Here is a 27547-nt window from a genome sequence, read left to right on the forward strand (position 1 = left end):
GTTGTCTTGGCTAACGTATATGCCCCAAATATAGATGACGCTGCCTTCTTTGTCCGCCTTTTCTCTAATCTTCCCGACCTGGGCCAGCACCACTTGATACTTGGAGGGGACTTGAACTGCTGGCTGGACCAGGCGTTGGATCGCTCCTCCACCAAGCCAGGTGCAGTGACTAAATCAGCACTGCAAATTCAATCCTTTCTCTCAGAGTGTGGTATCTCAGATGTATGGAGGTTCCTCCACCCAAAAGAGAAACAGTATTCATTTTTCTCCCATGTTCATCATACATATTGTCACGATCTGTCTTTATGGTGTCTTGTCTAGATCTGTTTTTGGTTCTGTCTGCGTTGTGTCTTGTCTAGATCTGTCTTTGGTTTTCTGTCTGCGTTGTGTTTTGTCTTGTTTAGATCTGTCTGTGGTTCCCTGTCGTTAGTTTCCCTGGTGTGTCTGATTACCCGATTGTGTTCACCTGTGGCCCCTGTGTTTTCTCCTCCCTCCTCACCTGTGTCTTGTTTGTGTGATTAGTCTTGTGTGTATTTAAGTTCTGGTTTTTCTGTCTGTCTTTGTCGGTTCCTCTTGTGTCATGACTAGTTCGTCGGTGAGTGTTCTGTTTTGTCTTTGTTTATATCCCTAGCCTTGAAATAAAGGAATTTTCACGTTAATCTGAATTTGGGTCCTACCTGCTTCACACACTGTAACATTACGAACCGACCTACGAATGGACCCAGCAGATGATCCATGGGAGGTAGAATTACAGCATTTTACCTTCTATCTGGCTTGCTGCTTCGATTGGTGGAAGGGAGCGTCCAGTGTTCGGCAGAAGAGGGCCGCTCTGGTAGAGGCGCACCGGTTGGCAGCAGAGAAACTATGTTTTGTGGAGTTCTTACCTGACTCGATTTTGGACTTCCTTGAAACATGTGATTCCCGGCCTGCTAGCCCCAGGCATGCTAGCTCCCTGTCTCCCAATTTCCAACCTGGCACCATACGCCTTGGTGGGTTCCGCCTGAAGTCAACCTACGCTTCTGCCCCAGTTCCTGCTCCTGTCCAGGAGTCGTATTCCGGAACTCGTCTGGCTTATGGAGGTCCACGGAGTATTCAGGCGGCTGCTACAGAACCGGCCCACACAGCCATGGTTCCGGCCCCAGTTCTCGCCCCAGTTGCCATGGTTCCGACCCCAGTTCTGGCCCCAGCAGCCATGGTTCCGGCCCCAGTTCTGGTCCCAGCAGCCATGGTTCCAGCCTCAGTCCTGGCCCCAGCAGCCATGGATTCGACTCCAGCCCCTCGTCCCCGGCCGACGCCAGCTCCCCGTGTCCTGTCGGCGTACCGGCCGACTCCAGCACCTCGTCTCCTGCTGGCTCTCCAGCCGACGCCAGCTCCCCGAGTCCTGTCAGCATACCGGCCGAATCCAGCCCCTCGTGTTCTGTTGGCGAACCAACTCTCTCAAGTCTCCTCTCCAGTTCCCTCTCAAGTCTCCTCTCGAGCTACCTCTCGAGTCCCATCTCGAGTCTCCTCCCCAGTTCCCTCTCAAGTCTCCTCTTGAGTTCCCTCTCTAGTCCCCTTTCAAGTCAACTCTCAAGTCTCCTCTCGAGTCACCTCTCAAGTCCTCTCTCAAGTTCCCTCTCAAGGCTCCTCTCCAGTTCCCTCTCAAGTCACCTCTCTAGTCCCTCCTCTGGTCCCTTCTCTAGTCCCTCCTCTGGTCCCTTCTCTAGTCCCTTCTCAAGTTCCCTCTCGAGTCCCCCCTCCAGTCCCCCCTCCAGTTCCCTCTCGAGTTCCCTCTCAAGTCTCCTCTCAAGTTCCTACCCGAGTCCCCTCTCAAGTTTCCTCTCGAGTCCCCTCTCAAGTTCCTTCTCAGGTCCCCTTTCGAGTCTCTTCTCGAGTCTCCTCTCAAGTCTCCTCTCGAGTTCCCTCTCAGGTCCCCTCTCGAGTCCCCTCTCGAGTTCCCTCTCGAAATTCCCCTCAAGTCACCTCTCGAGTCTCCGTTCAAGTTCCCTCTCGAGATTCCTTTCAAGTCACCTCTCAAGTCAACTCAAGTTTCCTCTCGATTTCCCTCTCAAGCCCTCTCTCGAGTTCCCACTCAAGTCCCTACTCATGTGCCGTTGGAGGTTCCGCTGGGGATCCTGCCAGCATCTTGTCCTGTCCCGTTGGAGGCCCCGCCGACTACTCTCCTGCCGGGGGTCCTGCCAACCCTGTATCCTGTCCCGTTGGAGGCCCCGCCGACTACTCTCCTGCCAGGGGTCCTGCCAACCCCTTGTCCTGTCTCGTTGGAGGTCCCGCCGACTACTCTCCTGCCGGGGGTCCTGCCAACCCTGTGTCCTGTCCCGTTGGAGGCCCCGCTGACTACTCTCCTGCCGGGGGTCCTGCCAACCCTTTGTCCTGTCTCGTTGGAGGTCCCGCCGTCTACTCTCCTGCTGGGGGTCCTGCCAATCCTATGTCCTGTGCCGTTGGAGGCCCCGCCGACTACTCTCCTGCCGGGGGTCCTGCCAACCCTGTGTCATGTGCCGTTGGAGGCCCCACCGACTACTCTTCTACCGAGGTTCCTGCCAACCCCGTGTCCTGTTTCGTTGGAGGCCTCGACATCACATGTCTCGCCGGGGGTCCTGCCAACTCCTTGTCCTCTTCCGTGGGGAATCTCTCCGACACCTGTTCCACCGGCTCTGGTTACTGTCCGGTCAACACCGGCTCCTGCCCGGTCCCCTGAGAGCTGTGGTCTTCGCCCCTCCTCGAACTCTGCCTTGCCCCCTGGCCGTCCGCCCGAGAACCCCTTTTTGAACTCTGCCTTGCCCCCGGGCCGTCCGCCCGAGAACCCCTCCTTGAACTCTGCCTTGCCCCCGGGCCGTCCGCCCGAATACCCCTTTTTGAACTCTGCCTTGCCCCCGGGCCGTCCGCCCAAGGCACTGGCGTTTTAACTCATCTTTACTGTCTGATGATGAGTTTGTAAAATACTTGGGGGATCACATCACCTTCTTTCTAGAAACAAATACCACATCCGATACCTCTCCTCTCATGGTCTGGGATGCACTTAAAGCTTACCTAAGAGGACAAATAATTTCATTCACCGTTAACAAAAGGGGAAAGTCTCAAAGGGAACATTCAGACCTGTTATCCAAAATGTCTGGAAGTGATGCACAATATGCTCTGACCCCGACCCCTGAGCTATATAACACTAGACTGGAACTCAAAACTACATTTGACCTACTTACTACTCACCAGACTCAAAACATTCTACTAAAAAACAAAAGTACATTTTATGAGCATGGCGAGAAGGCAGGAAAACTGTTAGCTAACCAGCTAAAAGGACGGAGGTCGAAACAACTAATCACAAGAATTAATACACAAAGTGGCAATGTCACACTAGACCCTACAGAGATAAATACTGCATTCAAGGACTTCTATTCTCATCTGTACTCCTCCCAATTTGATGGGGACGATCCAAAAATCAAGAGTTTTCTTGACTCTCTGCCCATTCCAACTATTCCCCCGGATTTGTCAAAGGCCCTGGAGGCACCTATAACACAAGCAGAAATAACCATAGCTATATCCTCAATGCAATCTGGAAAGTCCCCCGGACCAGATGGGTTTCCCTCCGAATTTTTTAAGAAGTTTTCCACGCTTCTCTCGCCATACTTGACAACCGTTCTGGCCGAATCCTTTCAGCTGGGCTCGCTCCCCCCGTCTCTCAACGAGGCAATAATTACTCTTATATCTAAAAAGGGAAAGACCCTACCGAATGTGCCTCTTACAGGCCTATCTCATTGCTGAACACAGATGCTAAAATCTTAGCCAAGGTTCTGGCTCGCAGATTGGAAGGTGTCATCCCACTAATAATATCATCCGATCAGACTGGGTTTATTAAAAACCGCTACTCCTTCTTTAATGTCAGGCGTCTCTTTAATATAATATATTCACCAACTGGAAACATCCCAGAATGTGTTGTGGCTTTGGATGGGGAAAAGGCGTTTGATAGAGTCGAATGGAGGTATTTATTTACAGTTTTAGAGAAGTTTGGCTTTGGGCGATCGTTTATATCTTTGGTTAATCTATTATATGCTTCTCCCACTGCCGCAGTCCAAACAAACGCTACACTCTCGCAACCTTTTGCCCTGGGCCGTGGAACACGCCAAGGTTGCCCATTAAGTCCAATCCTTTTTAATTTGGCTATTGAACCGCTAGCGATTGCTCTCCGCAACAGTGCAGACGTTGCCGGTATCTCAAGGGGGGGCTCGGTGCATGAGGTGTCTTTGTATGCAGATGACCTTTTGCTATATATTTCAAACCCAACAACCTCTCTGCCAACAGCATTATCTCTGCTAGAGCAGTTCGGTTCCATATCTGGTTACAAGCTCAATTTAAACAAAAGTACTCTGTTTCCAATCAATAGTGAAGCACTCCATTTAGACTACAAAGTCTCGCCATTTAAACTTGAACGTGAGCAGTTTATTTACCTTGGAGTGACAGTTACACGAAAATTTAAAGATTTATTTAAAGAAAACTTCATGACCTTATTCGGCCAGGTGAAAACGTTGCCAGCAGTGGTCTCCTCCAACCCTGTCTCCTAAAAATTACGTTCCCACAGAACTAAACTGCATTCTGAATTACGTTTAGCTTGAAACGTATTTACTCCCACGTTACGTTCGTTATGAACGTATCTAAAATACGTTTATTTTCTACATATCTTCTAGAAACATATTTTCTCCCACGTTACGTTCCTTATGAACGTATCTTAAATACGTTTATTTTCTACATATCTTTGCTATTTATTGTCTTGCTTATAATAATGATAATAGTCATTTATAAATATCATTTTAGAGCACACCTTTGAAATCGAGAATCAGGCTCGATATATGGTTAAATTAAAATCAGTAGGCGAGGCTGTAATTTCGCCAGCTGTTACTCTCATGAGCGAGGCAGAAAATAATAGTTGTAACATGCCAAAAAGCTGCTGTGTCGTTTACCTCAAACATTAAAACAAATCCAGAGTTACGTGTTTCTGTACTTCCTCTAAGAAGAAAAGACAGTAAAAGAAGAGCTCTGTGGCTTCAGGCTTGATCGCCGTTCAAATGACAGCGTTGGTTTCCCCAAAAGTGGGCGGGGCTGTAAAGTGACGTTTTACTATCATCTATTATTCAAAACCATTCTATGTATTCTAACGTAAATTACATGCCAGTGTTTTATGTTTTTATTTATTTGTTTTTATTTTAAATCGTATAAACGTCTGTAAGGAAAATAAATGGGGTTTAGAGCCTCAAAATACTGAAATCTGTATTTTTTAAAATCTTTTCCTTCTAATTTGTTATTCTTTTCTAAATAACACACTGTTATTTACTCAACAATAACACACAATTATCCTTGTTTTTATTTATTTGTTTAATTCTATAATCTTGGGCTTTTTAGCCGTAAATAAAGTCACCAGAAACAGACGGACATTTCGAGATTTAGGATGGCCGAAGACACTACACTACCCATAATCCCCAGCTATCGTTTGGGACTACAGTCCCGTTGACAAACCCCGTGATGTTGGAGTGGCAGTGCGCCAAGGTTACGCCGAGCGTCAAGCTCTTTGAAATGGAACGAAACCACGGCAGACTATTCAAAACTGGACTCGAACGCCCCCAGAGAAATACACATGCTGGCTATTGTGTTTCGCAACATGTTCTCTATGGCACGTATCTACTGGGAATTGTAGTTTTAAAAGACGTTTTTCCCAAAATTAGAAGTTGCCAGTATTAAACTGTGTACAGCCCTGGAGGTTTAGGCGATAGGAAACACATTGGTGTGTACACATTTAAAACATGTAATTACTAAATGGGTAAAAATCGCTTATATCCATAATGGGCAGCATTAATATATACCCACACGACAGCTCATTGTTACTTTGTAATTCTTCTCCACTACAATTCAGAGGTTAACCTGGTATTTTTACTCCACTACATTTAGTTTAGTTACTTTGCAGATTCTGATTAATGATGTGAAATATAAACAACCCTTAAAGCAGACTTTAGTTACACCTGAGTAAAATTCAGGGAAGGTGATTGTCAAGTGCCAACAATCAGGAGAGATATTTGATAGGTGGTGCTTGAGAAGACTAAACATTTATCTGCAGATCTCTATAAAGTATATTCATTACTCGTTATTCTCTACTAATAGTTAATTAAAAACTGTATAATGGCTATTTTGCACATCCCTTTCAAGATTTCAAGATGTTCTGGTTTCTTGATCATATACACAACTTGGGTCGCAGGTTCCTCAACAGCGCATTACAAGACATCTATCAATATGTGTGTACCTCCACCATTAAACTGTCATATTCTGCACATTTCTTATTCTATCTACATACATAAGAGTATAATTAATGTGTATAATATCAGTTAAAATAAGTGCTTCAACATAGTTAACATTGCAGGAAAGCAATATATTAGACGTTAAGTACTTTGTCAGGCTTAATATTTATCTGTAGATCGATACCCCCAAAGCTTTTTTCTTGTTTAAAATAAGACCTTAATCTAAAGTATTCTTTAATGTGTTAATAAAGGTTAATTCGTTTTTCTGTTTTGCACATCCTCCTATTAATATCTTTGTACATCCGGCACTAAACTGTTTTATTGTAGATATCACTTATAGTATCTTCTTGACTTTTTATATTCTATATTTCTATCACAGACCTTCTACTTTCCCCCTATGAAAGTATGTACTCTTAATATTGTTTTCATCAAATAACATTATTCAACAAAAATAATTCAATAACGTGCTTTAACCACTAGGCGGTGCACACAAGGTACACACAGCATACTAATAATAACTTTGAATTATTAGTGTAGGACACTTATGTATGTATAACATCTGAAGATGTGTAGTTTTATTCATGTTTTTACATAATTTTACAGGATATTGCTATATTATTTCACATGTTTTACTTCTAACATTAATATCTGATTTGTAAAACATCACAGACAGAAAGGTATATCCGTCATTTAATGGTAAGCTATTGAAATTGTGAATCCATAGATGTGTCTCCCATCACCCAAATCCCCTGACTATTCTCTCAACTCAGTATTTACATTCTTATATTCAAAGAAAATCAGTAATATCTTTAAAAACTACAAGTCCTTTTCTATCAGCTGTGCACCGTTATGGTGTAAATATAACCTATTATCTACCAATTGGATCAAATATAAAGGTCAGCCGAATTACTATTGATACTGCAAGGAGACGTATTTTGTGAAAATAAATTGAAGATGTTGTTTAATTGTTGATATATTTATGATCCACATCAAGTATTCAGTTTTGGCGGCAGTTCCTCCTGTTTGTCTAGAAGTCTTCTCATCAGGGCTCTATAAATAAAGAACTACGGCAGATGTATAATATTTAATGCAGCCGAACCGTGTATTACAATGCCGTTATGTGATGACTTCCAAAGAGAAAAGCAAGAACACTCTGAATTAGGTATTATTTTATTTTTCGTTTTCGGATATCACAACTTATTAACACCATATCCCAGCGTGCATTGCGGCTAAAACATCCAATCAACGAGCTTCAAGCTGAGGATGTTGGGTAATCAGTTCGGTGGGTTTGTGGTGTGTATCGCTCGAAATGTCCCGTCTGTTTCCGGTGACTTTATTTACGGCTAAAAAGCCCAAGATTATAGAATTAAACGAATAAATAAAAACAAGGATAATTGTGTGTTATTGTTGAGTAAATAACAGTGTGTTATTTAGAAAAGAATAACAAATTAGAAGGAAAAGATTTTAAAAAATACAGATTTCAGTATTTTGAGGCTCTAAACCCCATTTATTTTCCTCACAGACGGGAAAAAAGTCCGACATTTTACGATTTAAAATAAAAACAAATAAATAAAAAGATAAAACACTGGCATGTAATTTACGTTAGAATAAATAGAATGGTTTTGAATAATAGATGATAGTAAAACGTCACTTTACAGCCCCGCCCACTTTTGGGGAAACCAACGCTATCATTTGAACGGCGATCAAGCCTGAAGCCACAGAGCTCTTCTTTTACTGTCCTTTCTTCTTAGAGGAAGTACAGAAACAAGTAACTCTGGATTTGTTTTAATGTTTGAGGTGCAATAAACGACACAGCAGCTTTTTGTCATGTTAAAACTATTATTTTCTGCCTCGCTCATGAGAGTAACAGCTGGCGAAATTACAGCCTCGCCTACTGATTTTAATTTAACCATATATCGAGCCCGATTCTCGATTTCAAATGTGTGCTCTAAAATGATATTTATAAATGACTATTATCATTATTATAAGCAAGGCAATACATGGCAAAGATATGTAGAAAATAAACGTATTTAAGATACGTTCATAACGAACGTAACGTGGGAGAAAATACGTTTCTAGAAGATATGTCGAAAATAAACGTATTTGAGATACGTTCATAACGAACGTAACGTGGGAGAAAATACGTTTCTAGCTAAACGTAATTGAGAATGCAGTTTAGTTCTGTGGGAACGTAACTTTTAGGAGACAGGGTTGCAGCAACACACACACATATGCCTCTGCTTATCAGCATGCACACACACACACACACACACACACACACACACACACACACACACACACACACACACACACACACACACACACACACACACACACAACACACAGCACACACACACACACACACACACACACACACACACACACACACACACACACACACACACACACACACACACACACACACACACACACACACACACACACACACACACACACACACACACACACACACACACACACACACACACACACACCACACACACACACACACACACACACACACACACACACACACACACACACACACACTTTCCCTCACTAACACACACACATGTTCTTTTTCTTTGGTCCTTGCTGGGAATAATCCGAAGCACCAATATTTCTGTGTACAATGTTTGATTGTTTTAAAAGAATAGTTTGTGTGAAATCTTCCCTGGGAAATTAAAGGAGTTAACCCAGGTATAAGATACAAAGTGATTCTGACCTTGTATAGTTCCGATGCTGTCACGCTCTGTTCAGAAGAAAGATACTTTTCCCCAGAACTCTAATTCGCTTAGGAGTAAAATGGGACGGAAGAGCCGACACATCTCCACCTCCAAATATGTCCATATATACTGTTGTTTCTTCATGCAAAATGCCCCCTGTTTCTGACTGGCTGGTCCCGATATCTGTATCGCACGGCAGTAGAGCGGGGAGCCCGGAGTGCTCTGTTTCAGGGCACTCTGTATTTCGTATTGTGTTTTTTACTGTATTAAAATCAGATTATTGTTATAACTTTTATGCCGGTGTGTTGAACTCCCTCTTTTATCAATCTGACCAGGCTCATCTAACGGACGGCGCGGAGCACAGGTGGGCTTTAAGCCACCACAATTGTGTTTGCTCCTACAATCTGGAGACCCCGACGTGATGAGTGCTGGTCTCTAGGAGTACCACCGACAGCCAGCGGACGAATTTCAGTCCAGGGAAGGACACCTGCACACCGTTCTCAGTGTCCTTAGTCATGGTAAAAAATACAATACTGAACAAAGTGTTTGTAGAGTCAGGTAGAACAGTCCGGACCTAAGGCACCGAGTTAAAGTGCTTTGTCAGGTATAGAGTCCTGCAGCTAAGGCACTGAGTGTTTGAAGAGTCTGGTATAGAGTCCAGTACCTTTAACTCACTAAAGTAAGAAGGGGCTTAGAGTCAGGTAGAACAGTCCGGACCTAAGGCACCGAGTTAAAGTGCTTAGTCAGGTATAGAGTCCTGCAGCTAAGGCACTGAGTGTTTGTAAGAGTCGGGTAAATCGCTATAAATCCCGTACCTTAATTCACTAAAAAAGAAAAAAGAAAAAGTGAACCAGCGAGAGCGTGAGGTAGTTTAGTCCGGCACGGCTGACTCGCTGGGAAAATTCTGAAGACTATAGACTGAATATTATATGTGGGTTTTCAAGAGGAGATACGCAACTTTCAAAATCAATTTGAAACGACCGGATCTCGCAAACTCTTGCTGTGGGGGTGATCTGAACGGCTAAACGTGACGATAAAGGATTTTTTTGGTTTGGGTTAATCTCCTTGTGTCGGTCGCATCTCTATATAGGGGTGTCGAAGCACCGGCAAAGACCAGAATTATCTGTTGAAATATACATCGCACAAAAAAAGCCGGACAGAATGTATAAGGGAATTAACTCTGTGTGATCTTTTTACGTTGAATCTGTGTAATAATTGAGAAAATAGAGCATAGCAGGAGATACACAAGACAATTTCAGAGCTGAGAGCTTCATCAAGACAGAGGAAGCTCATTTGTGGTCAGCTACTGCCCTCTGGTGGCGAACAGGGTGTAACAATATTCTCGGATTGGAACTCTGAATTCAGAATAGAATATAGGACGACAAGATTTGTCCAGTGTATTAATAAATACAAGTAATTTAGTCAGATAATAGATACGAAGTCAATTATGGAAGAAGAGTAGACCCTTTGTTTCAACCAGAAAAAGAGCAAGCTATTCATCACAATTGTATTTTTATGTTATGAATAAAACAAAAAGAAGTAGCCTAAGTGATAAGCAGAAGGGTTTTTGAACGCTTGTCAGTCAGAAGGAATCTATTAATGTGGAAGACAGGGGTGCTTATGCCCGCTTCGGTTTTCAATGTCCGCCATCACGTTAAAACAGAGGATTGGTGGCATTTTCAGTTCATTGCTTGCTTCCACACGCCTTTTCCCCTCCTTGTCTCTTTCATGACTTTATTTAATGCATTATAACGATTGTTATCGTAACTCTCCGTGTTTCTGGAAGTCAAACTCACTGTTCACATTACGGAGTATATTTCCGGAACGGCCTTTCAAAATAAAAGCCACAGGCCGCTGTTCACCAGAGATGCCTTCACAATAAAACAGTAATTAGCTTAACAATATATTTAACTTATATTACGTCCTTAAACATTGATTTTAATTCATTACAGTTTTCAAATACGGCGCGGATTGAATACAGTTATTTGTGTATTCTGTTACAACCTCACCATGCTTGTAACACAACTTAGATACACAATTTGAAAATGAATAGCATTAATCAAGTAGATAAAAGATTAGTATAGTGGTTAAGGAGGGTGTCCTTGTTTTGCCTATTAACTTAGAACTGAAGTAATAAAGAATAGGCAGACTACTACCATTAGTTTGTTTTAACATTCACATGTTTCAGCATTCCTGACCTCAGCCGTTTTATTTTGTAACCCGTTGGGAGAGAGATTTAAATTGAGTTTTTCTCAGTAGCTGAATGTGATTACAGCAGCATTGGATAGTCCTGCACCATCTTTTGGGTTCTCTGAATCAGTGTGTTGGTGAGGAGTTGCTCACTGCAAACAGAAGAAGTGTGCAAAGAACGCATCTCTGAGGAGATATTGACATTTTTCGTTGTCAAGGCAACAGTGGTGTGAAGAGGTACTGCGGTTTTTGGGGATTTCTGCTGTACAGAGGACAACGTGTGTCTGCCAAGTGATTCCTTCCCTCATCCCAATGCCAGGGAGAGTTTCCTTGGAGCCCACTGACCAGGGCCGGTCCTAGCTTTTTTGGGGACCCTGCCACTGACTACAGCTGCATCACTGACTGTGCTCATTATGACAGGATCTTGAGACATGCTTGCCTCAGATTGTTCAGACTCTGAAGGAATGATGCAATGATTTTACAGCATAATTGTGCAAGAGTTTCCCAGGGGGTGGTGTAGAAACCTTAATGCTTAGTGTTTAGATAAGAGGCTGCTTGTTTAAATGATGCTCTGGAATACTGAAAAGATTCAAGTTTAATATTCTTGGTTAGCAAACAAGACATCTGATTATTATGTCACACATAATAATCTTGTTATAGAAACTAGCTATGTGTAAAACGTGTGGTTGTTATACCATTGTCATCATGAACAAAAGATAAATAAGGAAATAGTATCTGCTTAAAGATGAACGGATTTCATAGAGAGGATTAGTTATTGTGAATACTCCACAAGGTATCTACTAATGTATTTTAAAGAACCACATTTAAAGAACTTGAATTGACTTGATAAATAAGTGAAGATAAGAAGATGTATTAACCATGAATTAATCAATTGGTAAATTAAAAATAGCGGTAAAGAGGAAAACTATTAAAGTGAAGTGAAAAATCATCCTAAAACACACTGATGGAACAGGGGGGGGGGGCATGATGGAAGTATGCACTAGACTTTAAGTAGTGGGTGTTTGGGAGTTAGGAGTACAGTGTAGAACCATATTCTTCAATCTTTTCATCATATTTACAAATTATTCTTTTAGAGTTTTTATTCATGTGTGAATTTGGTAGTGTTTTAATTTGTTACAGTATGGATCAGTTCAAAGGGAGAGTTTTAGTAACATCTCTATAAGATCAGACAAATATTTATTTATATTGGCCATGTTGAAGGGAAAGCTAGTTCTAAACAAAATATAGTATTTCAATTTGAGGTACTGGTTTCACCATTGTGGCATAGTTATTACCATAGGAGGGCTTTCGGATGGACATACGAAATGACTTCTGTTTTTAAATCCTTGATAAAGTAGGGAGTAATTGTTACATGTTCGGACACCCAAGGTTCCACGCACTGTTAAAGAGGGTAACATTGTTCTTTAAGTGCACCAGAATTGAAGATAAATTAATATAATGAGTTATGAAATACATAGCAGAGCTTTACAGATCCTAATAATGTTTTGACTCAAGAAAATAATTATATGCACAAGTTTCTGATCTATTAGACATTTTAATATAGATTAGGTGTTAATGAACTACAGTAGTAGAACTATAAGGAAGTGAGTTTTGTACCAAGTTGCAGGAAATGTGGGAAACAGCTGTCCCAATGAAAAGTTAGAGATATCTGGAAAATTATAGTTGTAATCGTGAATTAATAAATGATGGCGCTCCATATATGACTGATCTTTGTCGACAAAGGATACTGGCCTATGCTGAAATATCAAAGTCTCTGCAGAGCACGAAACATGGCCAAAAAGACTGAGACCAAATGACCTTTGACCCTGACCGACAGTGTGACTTGAGAAGGCACTGTCAATGACTGACTCTGGGGTGAACCTGACCAAACTTGACTTTACAACCTGACAGTGTGAGTGTGAATGTGAGTGTATGTCTGCATGTGATCAGTGTAACTGCATGATTTAAAACAATGACTAATCAAGCATGCTTTTGGCCTAACACATTATTCTGGGGCTCTGTGGGAAATGAGAGGTTTCCTAAAATGTGTGACCCGTTTCTAATCTACTTGATGATATTTCACTCCCACAGGAGGTGGCTGTTTGCCGAATGTGAAACTCAAACTAAAACATGAAGATTCTGTTTCTTTTAGGACTGAAGGATGGAGAGAAACACTTCATTTCACTGAAGTGTTTACTGTGGAAAATGATGGATGTACATTTGGGAAAAGTGTTTGGTATTTTCTTATAATCCATTATTACCTGAAGGTTTTCTTCCCATACAGGATTTTGTTACACATGAGTTCATGTGTGAAAAAGGGGGAGTGTCCGACCATTGATTGACAGTTTTAGAATTGACCTGCTCCATATCTGGGGATAAGATACTGTTTGGTGAATGTTGACATGTCTCTAATATTGATTGAGTTATAGCAGGTAACACAGATGCAGAATCAGTGGCCAAGGGGCTACTGTGAGAGATGTAATTCCAGAATGTAATACTGAAGAAGTTGACCTGTGAGTAATGTTTCAACAGGTATAAAAGTAACTGAGGTTTGAAATGTAGAAAGAACATATTACAGTTAAAACTAAAACATAGTAATGTATTGAGACAGAATTTAATTTAGACAACATCATGTAACTAGCCTGGTGAAGAAGTAAAAGCCATATACTTTATTGTTTAGGTCATTATGGGGATATACATTTCATCTAAATGTATAATAGAAAGACATTTGATGACAGTTTGTTGGAATTCTGTATTCATTTTTTCAGCGTGATAATATCTAAGCACTGACAGGTAAAAGCAGTATCACCAGGAAATCATTCACTTTGTTAGTATCGTGATTTTGGTTGTTTTTGAATCCATAACATTAGTGTGTTTCTTTACCAGAAACATTAGCAGTTCATATTATATTTAGATTTTAAATGGGATCTCAAGGATTTCATTTAAAAATAAACACAGATGCTTGTCAGATATTCAGAGCTATTGAAATATGTTATTTAGTTTACCTAAAGATGTTGGGGTTCTTATTTAGTTGGCACAGTCCAAGTATTAAGATTCTGAAGCTGCACTGGCAAATAAGAGGTCTACAATTAATTTAGAAAACCTGTTCACAGATGTCTGTTGTTTTAAGACACCCCACCAACAGACTCCAAGCGGCCTACGCAGTGGTGTGTCAAACAGCTGAGGTCCCAGGAGCCCTGAGCGTAGGCTTGAGGGATTCGTATCAGATTTCTCCACACAGGTTGCTGGCGCCAAAAGGGGGACCCAGGAGGCCGACACAGCGGAGTTCGTCTGGCTGAAGGTCATCAGGACAAAGTGGCTCAACCCCAGGCTCTCCGGCCCCGACCGAGTGACCCAGCGGATCTCTGCCGTCCGTCTAGGAGGAAAGGGGGACAGCTGGAGCCAGTGTGCGGCGGGGAAACCACCTGCTAGGACCAGGGGACGACATCAGGACGGATCTGGCTCTCGTCAAGGAGGTCGACTCGGAAGCTGTCATCAGCAGACTGGAGGAGAAGGACCTCGAGGCATCGTCAGCGGGCCGGAGCATCGGGAGGACATCATCAGCGGGCCGGAGAAGGAGCATCGGGAAGACATCTCTCTAGCAGGCAGCCCAGAAGCCGCTGTGAGCGGATCGGGGGGACAAAGACACGGCAAGCCAAGACGGCACCGGGGACTCCACTCTCCGCTGAAACAGGTGGATATAGCCGGTGTGGACTTTGTTCTAATATCCCATTTTTTGAGGAACTCTGTTTCACTATCCCATTTTTGAGGAACTTTGTTTTAATAACCCATTTTTTGAGGGAGAAGCTGCCCCTTCCCCTTCGTACCAAATGCCCTTGCTGGCTTACGCGTCGGAGGAGGACGAGCACGATGACTCAGCCGACAAGGACCATTTTTTAACATATTTTGGTCTCCCTCCATATTTTGGACTGTTCCTAAAGGTTTAAAGTGCTCTAAATCCCAGCTTCTGATGGATTTATATAAATGTTGGGGAACAGACAGTAGAAAAGAATGACAGTAGGTTATGTTTCAAATGCTGTGTATAAATTGATCTCTGAAGGTGAGATCAAAAGAGGGATTAAAGCACCCAGATATTGTTCTAAACTGTATTAAAGTCAACAGGTATTATCTTGAACTGTATTGAAGTAAACATGTATTATTTGGGACTGTTTAAAGTAATCCTATATATCTAAACCTTCTTACTTACACTCCATGACCCAGAGACCCTGACACACACACATACACCTCCTCCTGTCTTCATGCAGCACACACACATAAACTCCTCAACCCAGATATCAGCAACACACACACATATGCCTCTGCTTATCAGCATGCACACACACACACATACACTTTCCCTCACTAACACACACACATGTTGTTTTTTCAAGGTTCCTTGCTGGGAATAATCCGAAGCACCAATATATCTGTGTACAATGTTTGATTGTTTTAAAAGAATAGTTTGTGTGAAATCTTCCCTGGGAAATTAAAGGAGTTAACCCAGGTATAAGATACAAAGTGATTCTGACCTTGTATAGTTCCGATGCTGTCACGCTCTGTTCAGAAGAAAGATACTTTTTCCCAGAACTCTAATTCGCTTAGGAGTCAAATGGGACGGAAGAGCCGACACACTATTCCGCCCCAAATATGTCCATATATACTGTTGTTTCTTCATGCAAAATGCCCCCTGTTTCTGACTGGCTGGTCCCGATATCTGTATCGCACGGCAGTAGAGCGGGGAGCCCGGAGTGCTCTGTTTCAGGGCACTCTGTATTTCGTATTGTGTTTTTTACTGTATTAAAATCAGATTATTGTTATAACTTTTATGCCGGTGTTTTGAACTCCTTTTATTAAATCTGACCAGGCTCATCTAAAGGACGGCGCGGAGCACAGGTGGGCTTTAAGCCACCACAATTGTGTTTGCTCCTACAATCTGGAGACCCCGACGTGATGAGTGCTGGTCTCTAGGAGTACCACCGACAGCCAGCGGACGAATTTCAGTCCAGGGAAGGACACCTGCACACCGTTCTCAGTGTCCTTAGTCATGGTAAAAAATACAATACTGAACAAAGTGTTTGTAGAGTCAGGTAGAACAGTCCGGACCTAAGGCACCGAGTTAAAGTGCTTAGTCAGGTATAGAGTCCTGCAGCTAAGGCACTGAGTGTTTGTAAGAGTCGGGTAAATAGCTATAAGTCCCGTACCTTAATTCACTAAAAAAGAAAAAAAGAAAAAGTGAACCAGCGAGAGCGTGAGGTAGTTTAGTCCGGCACGGCTGACTCGCTGGGAAAATTCTGAAGACTATAGACTGAATATTATATGTGGGTTTTCAAGAGGAGATACGCAACTTTCAAAATCAATTTGAAACGACCGGATCTCGCAAACTCTTGCTGTGGGGGTGATCTGAACGGCTAAACGTGACGATAAAGGATTTTTTTAGTTTGGGTTAATCTCCTTGTGTCGGTCGCATCTTTATATAGGGGTGTCGAAGCACCGGCAAAGACCAGAATTATCTGTTGAAATATACATCGCACAAAAAAAGCCGGACAGAATGTATAAGGGAATTAACTCTGTGTGATCTTTTTACGTTGAATCTGTGTAATAATTGAGAAAATAGAGCATAGCAGGAGATACACAAGACAATTTCAGAGCTGAGAGAAGCCTGTAGAAGGTCAGGATCCTCTCTATGGAGCACCTGTAGAAGGTCAGGATGCTCTCTATGGTGCACCTGTAGAAGGTCAGGATCCTCTCTATGGTGCACCTGTAGGAGGTCAGGATCCTCTCTATGGTGCACCTGTAGAAGGTCAGGATCCTCTCTATGGTGCACCTGTAGAAGGTCAGGATCCTCTCTATGGTGCACCTGTAGAAGGTCAGGATACTCTCTATGGTGCACCTGTAGAAAGTCAGGATGCTCTCTATGGAGCACCTGTAGAAGGTCAGGATGCTCTCTATGGTGCACCTGTAGAAGGTCAGGATGCTCTAGAAGGTCAGGATCCTCTCTATGGTGCACCTGTAGAAGATCAGGATGCTCTCTATGGAGCACCTGTAGAAGGTCAGGATCCTCTCTATGGTGCACCTGTAGAAGGTCAGGATGCTCTCTATGGTGCACCTGTAGAAGGTCAGGATGCTCTCTATGGTGCACCTGTAGAAGGTCAGGATCCTCTCTATGGTGCACCTGTAGAAGGTCAGGATCCTCTCTATGGTGCACCTGTAGAAGGTCAGGATGCTCTCTATGGTGCACCTGTAGAAGGTCAGGATGCTCTCTATGGTGCACCTGTAGAAGGTCAGGATACTCTCTATGGTGCACCTGTAGAAGGTCAGGATCCTCTCTATGGTGCACCTGTAGAAGGTCAGGATCCTCTCTATGGTGCACCTGTAGAAGGTCAGGATCCTCTCTATGGAGCACCTGTAGAAGGTCAGGATCCTCTCTATGGTGCACCTGTAGAAGGTCAGGATGCTCTCTATGGTGCACCTGTAGAAGGTCAGGATCCTCTCTATGGTGCACCTGTAGAAGGTCAGGATGCTCTCTATGGTGCACCTGTAGAAGGTCAGGATCCTCTCTATGGTGCACCTGTAGAAGGTCAGGATGCTCTCTATGGTGCACCTGTAGAAGGTCAGGATCCTCTCTATGGTGCACCTGTAGGAGGTCAGGATCCTCTCTATGGTGCACCTGTAGGAGGTCAGGATCCTCTCTATGGTGCACCTGTAGAAGGTCAGGATCCTCTCTATGGTGCACCTGTAGAAGGTCAGGATCCTCTCTATGGTGCACCTGTAGGAGGTCAGGATCCTCTCTATGGTGCACCTGTAGGAGGTCAGGATCCTCTCTATGGTGCACAAGTAGAAGGTCAGGATCCTCTCTATGGAGCACCTGTAGAAGGTCAGGATCCTCTCTATGGTGCACCGGTAGAAGGTCAGGATCCTCTCTATGGTGCACCTGTAGGAGGTCAGGATCCTCTCTATGGTGCACCTGTAGAAGGTCAGGATCCTCTCTATGGAGCACCTGTAGAAGGTCAGGATCCTCTCTATGGTGCTCCTGTAGAAGGTCAGGATGCTCTCTATGGTGCACCAGTAGAAGGTCAGGATCCTCTCTATGGAGCACCTGTAGAAGGTCAGGATGCTCTCTATCGTGCACCTGTAGAAGGTCAGAATGCTCTCTATGGAGCACCTGTAGAAGGTCAGGATCCTCTCTATGGAGCACCTGTAGAAGGTCAGGATCCTCTCTATGGTGCACCTGTAAGAGGTCAGGATCCTCTCTATGGTGTACCTGTAGAAGGTCAGGATCCTCTCTATGGAGCACCTGTAGAAGGTCAGGATGCTCTCTATCGTGCACCTGTAGAAGGTCAGGATCCTCTCTATGGAGCACCTGTAGAAGGTCAGGATCCTCTCTATGGTGCACCTGTAGAAGGTCAGGATCCTCTCTATGGAGCACCTGTAGAAGGTCAGGATGCTCTCTATGGAGCACCTGTAGAAGGTCAGGATGCTCTCTATGGTGCACCTGTAGGAGGTCAGGATGCTCTCTATGGTGCACCTGTAGAAGGTCAGGACCCTCTCTATGGTGCACCTGTAGGAGGTCAGGATCCTTTCTATGGTGCACCTGTAGGAGGTCAGGATCCTCTCTATGGTGCACCTGTAGAAGGTCAGGATCCTCTCTATGGTGCACCTACAGGTCAGGATCCTCTCTATGGAGCACCTGTAGAAGGTCAGGATGCTCTCTATGGTGCACCTGTAGGAGGTCAGGATCCTCTCTATCGTGCACCTGTAGAAGGTCAGGATGCTCTCTATGGAGCACCTGTAGAAGGTCAGGATGCTCTCTATGGAGCACTTGTAGAAGGTCAGGATGCTCTAGAAGGTCAGGATCCTCTCTATGGAGCACCTGTAGAAGGTCAGGATGCTCTCTATGGAGCACTTGTAGAAGGTCAGGATCCTCTCTATGGAGCACCTGTAGAAGGTCAGGATGCTCTCTATGGAGCACCTGTAGGAGGTCAGGATGCTCTCTATGGTGCACCTGTAGAAGGTCAGGATGCTCTCTATGGAGCACCTGTAGAAGGTCAGGATCCTCTATATGGTGCACCTGTAGAAGGTCAGGATGCTCTCTATGGTGCACCTGTAGAAGGTCAGGATCCTCTCTATGGAGCACCTGTAGAAGGTCAGGATCCTCTCTATGGTGCACCTGTAGAAGATCAGGATCCTCTCTATGGTGCACCTGTAGAAGGTCAGGATGCTCTCTATGGTGCACCTGTAGAAGGTCAGGATCCTCTCTATGGTGCACCTGTAGGAGGTCAGGATCCTCTCTATGTGCACCTGTAGAAGGTCAGGATCCTCTCTATGGTGCACCTGTAGAAGATCAGGATCCTCTCTATGGAGCACCTGTAGAAGGTCAGGATACTCTCTATGGAGCTCCTGTAGAAGGTCAGGATCCTCTCTATGGTGCACCTGTAGAAGGTCAGGATCCTCTCTATGGTGCACCTGTAGAAGGTCAGGATCCTCTCTATGGTGCACCTGTAGAAGATCAGGATCCTCTCTATGGAGCTCCTGTAGAAGGTCAGGATCCTCTCTATGGTGCACCTGTAGAAGGTCAGGATCCTCTCTATGGTGCACCTGTAGAAGGTCAGGATCCTCTCTATGGTGCACCTGTAGAAGATCAGGATCCTCTCTATGGAGCACCTGTAGAAGGTCAGGATGCCTCTCTATGGTGCACCTGTAGAAGTCAGGATGCTCTCTATGGTGCACCTGTAGAAGGTCAGGATCCTCTCTATGGTGCACCTGTAGAAGGTCAGGATCCTCTCTATGGTGCACCTGTAGAAGGTCAGGATGCTCTCTATGGAGCACCTGTAGAAGGTCAGGATCCTCTCTATGGTGCACCTGTAGAAGGTCAGGATCCTCTCTATGGTGCACCTGTAGAAGGTCAGGATGCTCTCTATGGTGCACCTGTAGAAGATCAGGATGCTCTCTATGGTGCACCTGTTGAAGGTCAGGATGCTCTCTATGGTGCACCTGTAGAAGGTCAGGATGCTCTCTATGGAGCACCTGTAGAAGGTCAGGATGCTCTCTATGGAGCACCTGCAGAAGGTCAGGATGCTCTCTATGGAGCACCTGTAGAAGGTCAGGATGCTCTCTATGGAGCACCTGTAGAAGGTCAGGATCCTCTCTATGGAGCACCTGTAGAAGGTCAGGATGCTCTCTATGGAGCACCTGTAGGAGGTCAGGATCCTCTCTATGGTGCACCTGTAGAAGGTCAGGATGCTCTCTATGGTGCACCTGTAGAAGGTCAGGATGCTCTCTATGGTGCACCTGTTGTGTTCCAATAATGTTTTAAAGAAACGTTTTAATCTGATGTTCAAATAACCTTTTTAGGATGTTTATTTTTTCAAATAATGTTCCTATAAGGTTTAAGGTTAACTACCAGATAAAGTTTTCACTGCAACATTCAGAGGATGTTTTCAGGATGTTATTGAGGCCTGAGATGACAGAAAGTGTTTTATAAAATGTTCCTTTAATGTGATATGTTAACTAAGGTGGAACGTTTTGCATGCAACATTCTAAGGATGTGTTTTGGACGTTGTTGGGGTAACACATTAACGATGTTCTTTATAAAACGTTCCCTCAATGTTATATGATAACAAATGAAGAACATTCTCCAAGCAACATTCGGATGATCTTTTCAGGAGGTTATTCTTTTTTTATAAAACGTTCCTGTGATGGCAAATATTAACACGGTCATGGTCAACGTCAGACTTATTTCTAGAACGCTTTAAAAAACAAACTTGTTGCATTTGTTTGAAAAGTATGTTTGAAAAAATCTGATGTCACCATATTTTCCTTTTGAAAAAAACAAACAAGCACGTCATTCATGATAAGCTGTAAGCAGATATTGCATGTTTGCGGTGGCGTGTGTGAGTTCCCAGCTAGACATTTTTGGTTCTCAAAAAATTCTGAGAATGTTACCATTCATTGTTCTAGGAATGTTTTCAGTGGGACGTTTTATTTTGGTTCCCAGAATGTTCTTCTGAAAGCTAGGATAACGTTCTCTAAAAACATTCTTAACGTTTTTGATAGCGGGGTTGAGCCGAGTCTCAGTGAGAATGAACACGTTACAGTTCTTAATGTCCCGTTGAAAAGCAATCCGACTTCTGAGTTCATCTAGCTTATTTTCAATCGATTGAACATTAGCCAGAAGAATACTCTGTGTGCCTCTTCACCTATACATTTTAGTTCTTACTCTTTCACTTAAAACTTCTCTCCCTGCGTCAGGGGCGGTTCTAGGGGGGGCAGTGCCCCCCTAACACTGACCTCTGTGGCCCCCCTAAAAATGAAAAGTGAAAAAAATGAAAAATGTATGATTTATTACACGATTTATTGAATGACGGAATAGGCGGAACTAACGTTATTCGTCATTCTAGTCGGACCCATTAGAGCGGTGCACTGACTTTCACTGTCCGGCTGAAGCGCGCCAAAAACAAACACTTTTCATCTCGGATCATCAGAGGCTGTTGCATCCAAGAAAGACTGATTGAAACCTACGTTTCGAGAGACGATAATTGAAGGTGAGTTCAACTATTGTATCTGTGTAATTGTAGATGTAAAGTAGAGATGTAACTGTTCATTGCCTTTATTTTGATATAAATATGGTGTTAGTGCAAACATTGCACTATAACTTAAGCTAACAGTAATAACTATAAGATATATCTGAAATAAATAAGTGTACTGAAACAAATACCAATAACTGTATTGCATTGTTTTCTTATACGCAATTACTTCATACTGTCTAGTTCTCTTTTTCGTCCTGCATTTATTGTGCCCCCCTCAGAAAATAACTGGTCCCCCAGTGGCCCCCCCAGTCAAATTGGTCTAGAACCGCCACTGCCCTGCGTGTGCCTTTCCACCTCTGTTTCCTACTTCTTACTTGCTACCCTTTTCCCTCAACCTATCCTAAGGGAGTGCATGTATGTAGACACGTTAGTTTAGCTGCTATAGGCTTGGACTGTTGGGAGGATACCTTACTCCGTCTTTCTGGCTGTTTGTACCTGTGTACTCTCATGTTCCGATTAACCCAGCTTCCCCCAAGTCTCTTTTTTGTGTCCATATATACGCCGGGATCCTGAGTCGAGGCTAATCCTGTTGCTGTGGTCGTGTGTCCTGGATCCTCTATCCTGAGCACTGGATCTGAGTCCTGGACTTCGAGTCGTAGCTGAACCTGTCTCTGCGGTCCTGCCAGACTCTCACCATACTACTTCCCTGATGGCTCCCACAGGATTGCTGACATCCTCGTGGATTCATCTTCTTATTATACACACATGCATTTCCAAACATTTGGACTACCTATGTTGTAAATGTATTATCTCTTCGATTTACACACGGCATCTATTGCACGTCTGTCCGTCCTGGGAGAGGGATCCCTCCTCTGTTGCTCTCCCTGAGGTTTCTCCCATTCTCCCCCTTAAACTGTGGGTTTTCTCCGGAAGTGTTTCCTTGTACGATGTGAGGGTCAAAGGACAGAGGGTGTCGTATTGTCATACTGATATTCTGTACAAACTGTGAAGTCCACTGAGACAAATGTAACATTTGTGATATTGGGCTATATAAATAAACATTGATTGATTGATTGAATACTCGGAAGAGGGGGTCGGTTTTCTCGTTTCCTCAATCTGACCAGCAGCCCGGCGCGGGACCCCCGCTTGGTCTTCCTCCTGCGTCTCTCAGGTAGGACAGCAACAGGCAGCCATGGCAAATCTCCATTGTCTGTCGGTGGGCTATTGTCCACAAAGTTTCTGGTGTGAAGAAGTTCCTCTCTGCTATATTGTATAGCAGAGTTGGTGCGGTCGGCTTGCACGTTACGGACCATGTTAAAAGCAAATGGCAAAAAGTAAATAAACACTAAAAATACGAAAAAGGGCAAAGTTGGAAAGGAGCCAAAAGACAATGCGGCTATCTTCACCGGCGCATATCACAAGTCAATTAGAGCTGAGAACATGTTCTAAGAAATATTTGTTTTATTCCATAACAAGATTTAAATAGACCCTTCATATTTCCCCTTATTATAAGCAATCTGAGGCTTCTGTTTTAAGGGATGAGCTGCAACAGGAAAACTGAAACCCTATGGAGAGCTGTGATGTTTCTTAAATCATATTCAAGTAGAAAGCATAATTTACCTACATTTGATTGATTTTGCTGAATTATAAATGAACCTAAAAGGCTGTATACCTCACCTCTAGTGAGGGGCCCAGCCCTTTGATTTTTTTTCTGTATATGACCCTCAACGAAAAAAGTTTGGACACCCTTGCTCTAACCTCTCTACATCATCAGCAGAGATATGCAGCAACCCCTGGCCCCTGTCCCCCTCCCCACCTAAAGCAGTGGAGCTATTCTGCATTTATGGCCCAGCTTGCTGGCACAGTCAACCCTAACTCTACCTCTGACCTGGGACACATCAGGGTGATTCTGCACCCCCTGTGCACCTAGCTACTGTCCAGTTCATATACTTAAAACACCTTCATACTAACAGAAAAGGGAAATATTTTGTAAAAGTAGTTGTCAGTAGAATGATGTCACATGTGAAAATAATACATGACCCCATGGAATTCAAAATCATAATATGTAATATTATAAATCTTTTTTCTTAGTATTGTTAATGTATTGTTGTAGGTGTTGTTAGGGAATAATTTGCTTAGGTATTCAACCTTTGACCCAGTTCATAATTTTCTCCTCTCACTGTCTCTTTCCCATGGCCTAGTTCTACGGCCTTGGGTATTGCTGCTATCTCTCTTGAGTAGGAGCAGCTTGGGCACATTGTTGTTGCCAGTCTATGACAGAGCACAAGCCGCCATGAGGTAGTTTACTGTTCAGGGACGAAGGTTCCCTGGCGCACATTCTTTTCTATGGATGAGAGCTCTATAGATTCAGGGTCCATATTTGTTTAGTCTCACTGATGAAGATCTGATGACTGTTGATTATTACACTCCGAACTAGTTAAAACCTCGAGCTGCAGAAGAGTTCTTCAGAATTGGGTTGGCAACCGCTGTGTCAACTCGTGACACACCACCTGTCTTGTCAATTCTCCGGCCGTAACTCCAAATAAACCGTCAGTGTTTGCCATCAAAGCTCCTGCTCTCCTCGTGTCTCTCTGAGTCCTGACTCTCCATTGCTACAGAAGTTTCCCCCACAGGTGTATTTAAATGTCTCTCATTATAGATTTGTTTTTAAAGTGTGGTCATTTTTTTGAATATTTAGGGGCTCCTCAGCCCTAGAATTCATAGAATCTATCAAAGAATAATATAAACAGAAACTCCTGAATTTCCCTACGGGCATTAATAAAGCTCCATCTTACACAGTTCCAAAGTGACCTTCTCTCTTACTGTCACCCGGGATGTAATAGGGTGATGCAGAATATCGGGGGGGTCTTGGTGTGGTATGGGAACTTTGCCACCAGATCACAGAACAGTGTAAATCACACATTTGGTTACATTTAGATCGAATGCCAGGCATAATTGATAGGAATCTATATACATGTGGTTTTTACGGTATACACCCACAGTAGACTCTGCTCACTAATAAGAAGACCTTTTTTATCCATTCAGAATTCAATGATTTCTAGGTCCTGAGAAATGTGCCTTTGACTAATCTAAATGGAATTTAACCAGTTATTGACCCAATGGTCAACCACTGTGTTTGGAGAAGCCCCCCATCTGTCACCATCGAAAACAACCCTGACTAGCATGAAGTAAATCAAAGACACTTTAGTTTATCTCTGTCTGGCTTTAGGCTTGTAGTAAATTGTGGGTTTAGAGGGGACTCTTTAGGGAGATCAAATATTTGATAGTGGCTTCCAGCCCACTGCTCTGTATGGCAGTGTGGGGTCCACTGAGCTATACCCGCTGGGACAAGCAGAATGTGTACATGTAGAATTCAGCATGTACATAGAACAGAATAAGGGAAACCTGAAAATAAAGGTTCAAAAGAGCACACTTATATTTTTTTTATCCATCTTAAATCCAATACCCTCCACTCTGAAGCTCTTCATAGCCAAGGGCTGAGCCCAGAAAATAGTCCCCTATATCAGCTGGTGCTGAAGCTAACTGCCCCCCCCCCCCCTCTCAGACACAGATAACAGTCTCAAGACACTGCTCCAACACATCTATACAGAGCATGTTCATGTTGATTTGAAATGAATACTATTATACTTGAGTAATTGTATTTTGATGCTTTGGCAACACTGTTACCTGAAGCTTTCATGCCTATAAAAGTTATATTCTATGAATTCAATAAAATTAGATAATTATTTGTATACAGTAGCAGCTGAAGCATGCAGTAAAAATATACACAAAAACACCAGAGATAAATATATCAATATAGTTTTTTTTTTTAAATACTTAATATAAATCAGTCAAAAAACACTATTATACCAATATACCAAACTACTGAAGAGATGTGCAAATCTGGCAGGGTTATTGAGATTGCTAACCAGAGTGGTGTCTGGTTAAAAAAGTGACGAAATAAATGCTATAGTTGGAAGTCTTCTGCTGGCCAGAGGTGAGTTGCGTACAGGGTTATTACAGGGATACAAGCCAGGTTTTAGACGGGCTACTGTCGATCAAATGCGGGACCTTATCTCAATTTGTCGGACAAAATATAAAAATTCTGTGCGGCACAAAGTGGGACACCTGGTCACCTAGGTGGAGGTAAACAGCCATTTGACCCATGAATATATAATAAGATTTGACCTCATTCACTTCCTGATATCCAAGCCGGGCCCCTGAACAATTTGTATTCCTGTAGTGTGCTGCAGGGAGGGGGGTTCTTATGATATCATGTCGTTCAGCTATCAGAGCCGGGGGGGAAGGATAAAAACAGCTGATCAATTATATTTGGATTGAAAAAGTGCATTCAAAGAATAATCCCTAGAATAAAAGAAGCTGTACAAATCTTATGTAAATAATTTATCTCAACGGTGAGCATCCCACGCTGGAACTCCCCGGGCTGGATTATTTAATCACTGCAAAGGGGAATCCTTTGATTCCACATCATCTACGTAATTTACTGCAAGCGTAGCAGAGAGGGAGCTGTGGTTGCCCCATGACGCTCATAGACAGAGCTGTAGTAAGATAAGCTGCAATCCATCACGCTCTCTTCTACTTCAGTACTTTCAGATAACATTAAGGAAAACCGTGAGTCAATCTAAACATGGAACTAGTTTACCTAACAATTAGGTCCTTCAACTAAAGCTTTATCTCTCAACCACATATACAATTCTCCCTGCGCTTTCCCTTTATGTATTATTGCCTATTGAACAGGACAGACCAGAAATCGCTACGATCTTAAGTTCAATCACAGTGTGTGAGAAAGCTGATGTCATAAGGAGAGGCCTGGAGTGAATAGTGGTAGTTCGGAGGAACTTGGTGAATGTTCCCTTTCATAAACAGCCTGTCTAACAGTGTGCTGCTGCGCTCACTGAGATAAGCAGCCATCAGATTGGTGCTGGCCACACAAATCTCTTTGAACCATGAAATTAGTCAGCCGTCACAGTCAAACTGAAATTGAAAAGGTCTTTATTTCTGACGGTTTTTAGCTGAGTCTGAGCCAAGTCATGGCTCAGACAAGTTGTTTTTTTACCTAATCAAAGAGGCATTTAACTACACAAAAAAAGAACACATTGCTCTTTCCAGTAGCATTGAAGAATTTAAATGAAAGAGCCCTAACACTTCTATTGATTTTAAAGGTCACATTTAAAAGAAATCCACACTTCAGGGTCCTGATCTCCGCACTGTAGAAATGAAAAGAGAAAAGAGCTTATTTTATAACATGACCTTTGGACAGTGGATGTTGAATGTCCTCCGTGCTTTAGGCAATTGCAGCACAACGGCGACAGCTTTATTGCGATATCACTGTCATAAAAACATTAAAACTCTTAGCCTCTATCCAGTGCCAAGAAAAGGTGCTATGTGTACACAGGCCTTGAGAGTCCTTATTTCATCACTAATGGCGCGTTTCCACTGCAGCGGGGTAGCCCCGTTTAAGCGTCCCTAAGTGTCCTCGCTCAGGCCTCGGGCTGCCTCGCTGGCCGGCCCAGGCCGTGGCGCATTACCATTACAGTTTAGGACCTGGGGTAGCAACGCAGTGTAGGCGGGGCGATCGGCTTTGTTTTTGTTCACATTTCGAGTTGTTCCGTCGAGCTCCCGCTGGATTTGATCATCCCCAATGAGATGTAGGAACGTCGTCACCTCCTCGGTCGACCACGGTGTGCTTTTCTTATTAGACGTAGCCATTTTTGTAGCTCATCCGTTTACAAAATGCTGTTTATAAAAATGCTGCAAGCTTGCTTCTAAATATATATGCGACGCTAGGGATGAACTCGCGCGCGATCTT

General features: G+C 43.3%; 1 long non-coding RNA gene across 1 annotated transcript; it reads left to right on the forward strand.

Moving 5' to 3' along the window:
- The first annotated feature begins 9644 nt into the window (after positions 1-9644).
- Positions 9645-16409, forward strand: LOC117550441. Its single transcript, XR_004569649.1, has 2 exons — positions 9645-9702; positions 16279-16409. It is a non-coding gene; the product is annotated as an uncharacterized LOC117550441 (long non-coding RNA).
- The last annotated feature ends 11138 nt before the right edge of the window (positions 16410-27547 follow it).

The sequence above is a fragment of the Gymnodraco acuticeps genome, unplaced genomic scaffold (genome assembly GCF_902827175.1).
Source record: "Gymnodraco acuticeps unplaced genomic scaffold, fGymAcu1.1, whole genome shotgun sequence".
NCBI classification, from domain to species: Eukaryota; Metazoa; Chordata; class Actinopteri; order Perciformes; family Bathydraconidae; genus Gymnodraco; species Gymnodraco acuticeps.